The sequence below is a fragment of the Orcinus orca genome, chromosome 11 (genome assembly GCF_937001465.1).
Source record: "Orcinus orca chromosome 11, mOrcOrc1.1, whole genome shotgun sequence".
NCBI lineage: Eukaryota > Metazoa > Chordata > Mammalia > Artiodactyla > Delphinidae > Orcinus > Orcinus orca.
The window spans coordinates 61,617,209-61,625,822 of record NC_064569.1 but is presented as its reverse complement, the minus strand read 5'-3'; positions in this window follow the sequence as shown (position 1 = coordinate 61,625,822).

Here is an 8,614-nt window from a genome sequence, read left to right as displayed (position 1 = left end):
ATGTCTTTTTTCTGTCTCTGCCATCCAAATGATCACACCCCATGGTATATAATTTCAAAATGTGACAAGAATCTGGGATGAGGGTAGAGGGGACAGCGGTGGACTTTTGAATTAAGATCTAAAGAAAATGAACTAAGTGAAGAGTTCAGGGGGTGAGAAGGTGTTCTGAGAAGGAGAGACATCACTGGACAAGATGAGCCTGGGGAAGGCAGGAACTGAAAAGCAGCAGGTTTGTTCAGAGCGAGGGGAGCAGGACACGGGATGAGGCCAGGTAATCACCGAGCAGCGACAGCAAAGCAGCAGACACCAGTGACCAAACAGGAGGGTCTAGCCCAAAAGGTCTGCAGAGTTTCCTTGAGTCTCAGGTAGACAAAGGAAAGTACTTTTAATAGTGCGGCTAAGCCCCAGGCTTGAGAGAAAGAAATCCCTGTCAAACGCTCCGTTCCTGGATTGCTACACTATGGTGATCTGAGTTATGTAAGTGCTCCGAGAAGAAAGAAAGAAAAGCGCCTTCAGCGCAGTGTCTCTTGGCTGAACTTCTTAGGCATCTTTCTGTGATATGCTTAAGTCAGAAACGGAACCGCTGCCAAGATCGTTTTGCTGTTATGATTAGTTCAAGTTTCTAATCTTCCACTGCACAGTTTTTGGAGAGAAATGTAATGCTAATGGGAGATAAAAGTTAACTTGTTTATTTGTCTAAGAGTATAGGGGGAAAAAAACCTGGTTTATTTGCCCAAGTGTTTACAGAGCTGGTTGGGTTTAGATCTATCATCTTGCAATTTGTGTTCTATATGACCCATCTGTTCTTTGGTCCTTTTTAAAAAAGATTGTTCTGCTTTCTTTTGGATTGAGTATTTTTATGGTTCCATTTTATTTCCTTTGACGGCTTGTTAAGGGTTACTTTAGGGTTTGTAGTATATGTCTATTACAGTCAACTTTCAAGTGATAATGTACCACTTCACATATAGTATAAAAACCTTACAATAGGACACTTCGTTTTCCCACCTCCAGGCCTTCATGCTATTGTCATACATGTTACTTCTATTTACATTATAAACCCTACCATACATCATATACATTGCACTGTTTTCTTGTTAAACAGCTGATGATTTTTCAGACATATTTTTTAAAATAAGGAAAAAAAGGTCTTTTCTACTCACCTATGTACTATTTCTAGAGCTCTTCATTCCTTTAAGTAGCTCCAGATTTCTTTCTAGTATCATTTTCCTTCTGTCTGAAGAACTTTTTAAACATTTCTTTTGGTTCAAGTCTGCTGTGACAAATTCTTTCAGCTCTTGTGTGCCTGAAAGTAACTTTATTTAACCTTCATTTTTGAAAGATTTTTTTTCTTCTTGCTAGTTTTTGAATTCTCGGTTGACAGATTTTTTCTCTCTATACTTTAAAGATATTGATCCACTGTCTTGTGGCTTGCATTGTTTTCCATACAAAATCTGATGTCATTCTTACATTTGTTTTCCCCTCTGCATAGATTGTGGTATTTTTCTCTCTGACTGCTTTTAAGATTTTTTCATTATCACTGGTTTTAAGCAATCTAATTATGATATGCCTTGGTGTAGTTTTCATGTTTCTTATTCTTAGAGTTTGTTGAATTTCTTGGATTTGTAGATTTATAGTTTTAAATGAAATTTGGAAAATTTCTGGTCATTATTTTAAAATATTCTTTCTGCCCTTCTCTTTCAGGGACTCTAATTCATGTATTTGATCACTCAAAGTTGTCCTGAAGCTCACTAATGCTCTACTCATTTTTTCAGTCTTTTTTTTTTCTGAGTTTCATTTTGGATACTTTGTTGCTATGTCTTTAAGTTATTTAATCTTTTATCCTGTGAGTCTAACAGATTGCAGTTTTCACCTTAGACATTATATCTTTTTTTTTTTTTTTTTTTTTTGTGGTACACGGGCCTCTCACCGCTGTGGCCTCCCCCGCTGCAGAGCACAGGCTCCGGACGCGCAGGCTCAGCGGCCATGGCACACGGGCCCAGCCGCTCCGCGGCACGCGGGATCCTCCCGGACCGGGGCACGAACCCGTGCCCCCTGCATCGGCAGGCGGACTCCCAACCACTGCGCCACCAGGGAAGCCCTACTTTTTTAATTTATTTTTATTTTTTTTTTATTTTTATGTTTTTTTTTTTTGACATTATATCTTTTATCTCTAGAAGTTCAGTTTCGGCTTTTAAAATATTTTCCACATCTCCATTTAACATGCTCAAGCATTTCTCTACTTTGTCATGAACTTATGGAATATGGTTATAATTGTGTTAATGTCCTTACTAATTTTATTATCTGTCATATTTGGATCTGTTTCTATTGACTGATTTTTTTCTTCTTCATTTTTGACTGTATTTTCCTGCTTCTTTGCATGCCTGGTAAATTTTGACTAGATACCAGTTATTGTGAATTTTCCTATCAATATTCTAGAGCTTTGTTCTGGGATTCAGTTGTCATTTGTAAATACAACTGACCCTTGAACAACCCAGGAGTTAGGGACACTGACCCGCTGCACTGTTGAAAATCCACCTATAACTTATAATTGGTCCTCTGTGTCCTAGGTTCCTCCACATTCTCTGGTTCTGCATCCTCAGGGTGAATCAACTATGGATCGTGTCATATTGTAGCATTTACTATTGAAAAAAATCCACATGAGTGGACTCATGCATTTCAAACCTCTGTTGTTCAAGGGTCAACTGTAGTTTGATCCTTTCAAGGTTTGCTTTTAAGCTTCATTAGTCAGGACCAGAGTAGCTTTTAGTTGAGGGCCACTACTGGGTCAATACTTTCTGAGTATTCTACTAATGCTCTGTGAATTAGAAGGTTCTTCCTCTCCGGCTGGTCAGAGCACAACCTATTGTCAGCCCTGTGTGAGCTGTATGGATTGTTTCCTCTGTCCCATTTGGGTAGATCTTTCCCTTGCTTCAGGTAGTTTCCTCACACTCATGCTCTGATCAGTTTTCAACTGAAGACTTCAGGAGGACCATCTGCAGTTCTCTGGGTACTTCTTTCTGTGTAGTTTTCCCTTATCTGGTGTTCTACCATGAAAGTCCTAGCCACCTTGGTCTCCCTGGACCCCCAACCCCATCTCCATAACTCAAAGAGATAACCAGGCCCTACCTGGGGTCCCTCCCCTTCCTTCTACCCAGAAACTCTCTCTAGGTGCTAAGCTGGAGCAGCCATAGGGATCATTACATTTATTTTCCACTTCTCAGGGATGACTGTCCTGAGCTGCCTGATGTCCAATGTCTGAGAACTATTGTTTCAGATATTGTGTCCAGTTTTTCAATTTTTTTCAGGTAGGGGGATAAATCTGGTGCCTGTTACACCTTCTGAGCCAAAAGCAGAAGTTTTAAACTATATGAAACTGGTGGTTCTCAAACTTTAGTATGCATCAGCATTAACTGGTAAATGTTAAAACACAGATTGTTAACATACAATTGCTGGACCCTCCCTAAGTGAGTGGGTGTGGGACCTGAGAATTTGCATTTCTAAGAAAATCTCAGATAATGCTGAAGCCTCTGGTTCAGGGGGTCACACTTTGAGAACATCTGTGTTAAACTAGGCAGCTAAATATCTCAGATGATGTTCATCTACAAATCAGCAATATGGTGTGAACAATATTGATAATCAAGACAAAACCTGTCAGTCATAGAAACTCAATCATAAGTACTTAACATAGTGTAGTTTGAATCCATTGGGAGACATACACAAGAAGAACTAAAGAGCTGTTCATGCCATCTTATCTGGGTAAATCCAGGAAATAAACTCTCTAGAAATCATGGAGACGAATCTTTCCCAAGGGATATTTCTTAGACCATTAGTACTCTGTGACTTGTTAATAGGTGCTTTGTGAAAGATTTTTATAGTCAAATAAAGTTAGGAACCTGTAACATGTTAATGTATTTTATGAATCTTCCAAGGGGAAGATAAGAAGAAGTGTTTCCCAAACTTATTTGACCACAGAACCATTTATTTTGCAAAATATCTATTAGTAACTTTAATGCTCCTTGGAAGCCAGTTTGGGAAATACTGGAGCAGACCCTTGGCTTTGTAAGTTTATTATTTTCAATGTTAGCTATTTGTCAGAAGAAATTTGATTGCTGTAATAAGCTGTGGCTTTGCTGGAGCAAGGTGCCATTCCCAGGGTGTAAGTCACTCAGCTAATGAATGAACCCAGCCCACTGCCCACAGTCCATGCCTTAATGTGCCTTTGCTGCTCATCACGCAGTAGCTTTGGCAGCAATAAAAATGTGTTTGGGGGTTTCCCTGGTGGCGCAGTGGTTGAGAGTCCGCCTGCCGATGCAGGGGACACCGGTTCATGCCCCGGTCCGGGAAGATCCCACATGCCGCGGAGCGGCTAGGCCTGTGAGCCATGGCCACTGAGCCTGCGCGTCTGGAGCCTGTGCTCCGCAACGGGAGAGGCCGCAACAGTGAGAGGCCCGCGTACCGCAAAAAAAAAAAAAAAAAGTGTTTGATTTGTGAAAATGGCCCTGAAAAAAAAAGTCAACTATTGGTTTTGGTGGTAGAAAGAAATTAAGAGAAGAAGAAAAAGAAGTTGATGGAGGTGGAGGTGATATTAAAAAGGGCATATTAGCAAGAAAATAGAAGTTTGGGGATAAATTTTAAAGGCAGTCTCCTAACTTTGTCAGGGACTTGGCTCTATATGCAAATGAGCTCATCCTATAACCTACACGGAAACCATCAAAAGTGATTCATGAATTGCCTTAGTGAGAGAAAAAAGCTGGCAAGATAAAATGTTGCAGAAGCAATCGCTGACTGAAATGTAATTCAAGAGAAAGCCAAAAGCCTGGGCAGGTGTTTCTGTGAAGCCACAGGAGGCGAAGACACTCGTACAGTAAATAAAGTTGGCTTCCAGAATTTAAAGAGGAGTTTTTCCTTGCATGTTATGATGTTAATAAGGGGGGTATGGCCTTGGCTGACTATATTCCAAGGAAATGGAATATGTTTCATCCTAAGCTAAAGACCCTGTAGAAGAAAATACCTGAGAAATTCCATGCCTCAGGACCTACGGAAGGCTGTAGAGGAAAAGAGTGCTGCTAGTCACAATGATTCTTTTACAAGAACCTAAATTCACGTTCTCCAATTGCCCCTTTCACACTCAACTTAAGGATTTTCTCCATTAACTTAACCAATGTTACCCAGTATTTATTAAGCGCCAGGTGGTATGACAGTTATAGGGGTTATAAGTATAAAGAAGCCGCAGCCCTGCCTGCAAGGAACGCATGGGTGGAGGCCTATTGAATTACTGACCCACCACAGCTGTGTTCCAGTAGACTCCCTCACTAAAAAGTCGACTCCATAAGGGCAGATAGTTGATGTGTCTTTGTTTGTGGAATACACTTTAATTGATTCAATGAATATGCCTTATAATAAAGTTTGAAAACAACCTAGATATTTAAATATAGAATATTGACTCAAGCAAAGAGCTAACACAATGAAATACTAGGCAGCTATAAAAATAAGAATTAAATAATGTCAAAGGGGAAAACCAAATAGATAGTTATACCAATTAGTTATCTAAAGTATCCTGAACTTTGCCTTTTCTAGGTTTACGGTCCAGCTATTCCCTGGAATGGCTCTTCCCTGCCCACATCTGTAGATGCCCTACCTCTTTAAGGCTCAGTTGAAGCACCACATCTTCCCTGAGGTAGCAAGACTTCTGAATCGTTCCATTCTCAAAATTAACCTCCTAGAAGATGCTGGTAATTCTCACCCATATGCCTGTAGTTCTACCTTCAATGTTCACAGGTGGATTTCCGACTGCTAGTAGCGGTGTGTCTTTGGTTGAGGACCTTCTCCAAACCTGGAGAACACTTGTGTCCACTTGCTTGGCAGGTCAGAATGCTGGAGAAGTAACTCCCTCCAGAAAAGTCCCTGCTCCGAGACTGATGGAAGTTGGTTGTTTCAGTGAGCTTGGGCTGCCATAACAAAACGCCATAGACGGGGCGGCTTTTAAACCACAAATGTGTCTCTCATAGTTCTGGAGGAGCTGTGAGGTCCAGAATCAAGGCGTCTGCCACTTAGGCTCCTAGTGAGTCTCTCCTCCCAGCTGGCAGACCAGGAAGTCTTCTTGCTGTGTCCTTACATAGCAGGGGGAGACAGAGAGAGAGAGAGAGAGAGAGAGAGAGAGAGACAAAGCCCTCTGGTGCCTCTTATCCTATCATGAGGACACTACCCTCCTGACCTCATCTAAACCTAATTGCTTCCTAATTTAGGCTCCATCTCCTAATACCATCACACTGGGGTTGAGACATCAACATAAGGATTTGAGGAGGACACAAAATTCAGTCCATAATATTGGTGAATAAGCATCTCAGCTCCTTTGCTCTGTGGGTGGAATAACTCTGAGGTTGTGTCCATATCATTTCCCAGTTTCCCCAGGGGATGAAGTTCCTATTCCCCACTGTGGCAACTGGTTTGATAATGTGTCTTCTGTCGGCCACCTTCTCTTATCTGTCTCACTTCTGCACTTACCTTCCTTCCTACACATTCCAGAGAAAACTATCGGTTCTCGCATCCTTGCGTCAGGATCTGCTCCCCACCTGGGCTCCTGTATTGTAATGTGTCTCACATTATGCTCTTTACCATGGGGCTTTGTGAATGTCTTGGCTCTTATAACTAAACTGCAAACTGTTTGAGAAGAGAAACCTTTAAATACTGTATCCCCCAGAGCCTAACAAAGTACCTTGCATATAGAAAGTGCTTTAAAAAGAAACTAGATTAACTACATTAATCAAATTGAGTATTTTTAGGAGAAAAGCACTATAGAAATCTAATACCTAAATAGTTCAGAGCATTCTCTGTGGCACTAAATAAATCAAATTATTTAAACAAGTTTTTATGAATCATAGTTATTGACTTAAAAATCTTACAAGCTATTGTTTCAAGTTCAAAGTTGGGCTTCAAGTTTTATACTGAATATATTTTAACATTTTCTGGTTGAAAAAGCTCAGCATCCATTGAGGGGATTAGAGGGGACATGATTTGAATCGGGTCCATATTTTTCTCTTTTGGCTGTGCCACACGGCTTGCGGGACCTTAGTTCCCCGACCAGGGATCGAACCCGGGCCCCCTGCAGTGGAAGCTCGGAGTCCTAACCACTAGACCAACAGGAAATTCCCTGTATTTCTTTTTAAAAATTTATTTATTTATTTATTTTTGCCTTTATTGGGTCTTTGTTGCTGCGCACGGGCTTTCTCTAGTTGCGGGGAGCGGGGGCTACCCTTCGTTGTGGTGCGCGGGCTTCTCTTGTTGCGAAGCATGGACTCTAGGCACGCAGGCTCAGTAGTTGTGGCGGGCTCTAGAGCGCAGGCTCGGTAGTTGCGGCGCACAGGGCTTAGTTGCTCCGCGGCATGTGGGATCTTCCTGGACCAGGGCTCGAACCCATGTCCCCTGCATTGGCAGGCGGATTCTTAACCACTGCGCCACCAGGGAAGCCCGTCCCTGTATTTCTTAACATAGCATTCAGAAACACACATGGTCTAGCCCCCACTGCCCTTTCTAGCTTTATCTTCCATTCTCTGTCATCATTCCTATATATACAGTTGTGTGATCTTCATGCAGAAGATTTGTAGTTGATTTATCTTTGCTTGTTAACAACACTGCATAATGCCACAGATCTCACTTCATAAGAAAAATTATCATTGTTTGAAAAATGGCAATGAAAGTTGTGACACGAGGAGAAAAAAACAACTCCAAATAATAATGCTTCTTGAGACCCCACTTTTCTTCCCTGTCATAATTATATTATCTTTGAGTCTTCATTAACAAATTTATTCAAATATCTAGGAATTTGATAACACGACCTGAATTTGAATAATGGTTTACACGCCTTTCAAGTTATTTCCAAGGTCTAATTCCGTGGCCAGTATCTTGAAGACAGATATCTACAGGACACAAAAAGACAAGGGCACCGCGTCTATGTCATGTAGAATCATAGGAACATAAACAATAAGCATCATTCATTTAAGAAAAAATACAAGTAATATTCATTCACGGTAGAAATATCAGCCAATATAGAGAAATGAAAAGACGATAAGAACACAGTAATACTTCTGATCAAAGAAAAATATTACTAAAATTTTAGTGTATACGGCTTCAGACTTTTTTGTACAGTGTTTTTAACATAGGTACTTAAAGGGCTCATGGTGTGCCCACGTCTTTCCCCTCTTTTTGCACTCAGCAATGTAACACACTGTGGCAGACACTACACACAGGCTCACTCAATACCCACTCATCTTCTAACATGGCCTCCATCCTCCGGAGGCTAGAAAGCCAAACACTTCCAAGACTCCCTGGAAGCTTGGCTTCCACGTGTAACTGAGTTTCCACCACGCCCTGATGGAAGATACATTCCCTGAGCCAGATTTGGAAGGCAAATGAGTGACACGAGGTGATGGCCATGATCAGGGATGACAGATCTTCTGGTAGCTGAGGTAGAAAGTCTACTCTCAGGCTCTAAGATAATAGCCTGGAGGTGGGCATGGGCAGCAGTGGGATCTCCTTTCACACTGTGCCATACTGGAGTCAGCCATCGATCCTGGCTCTGTAGCATCATTTGCCTCCCTGCTCCTCTCGGGAATTC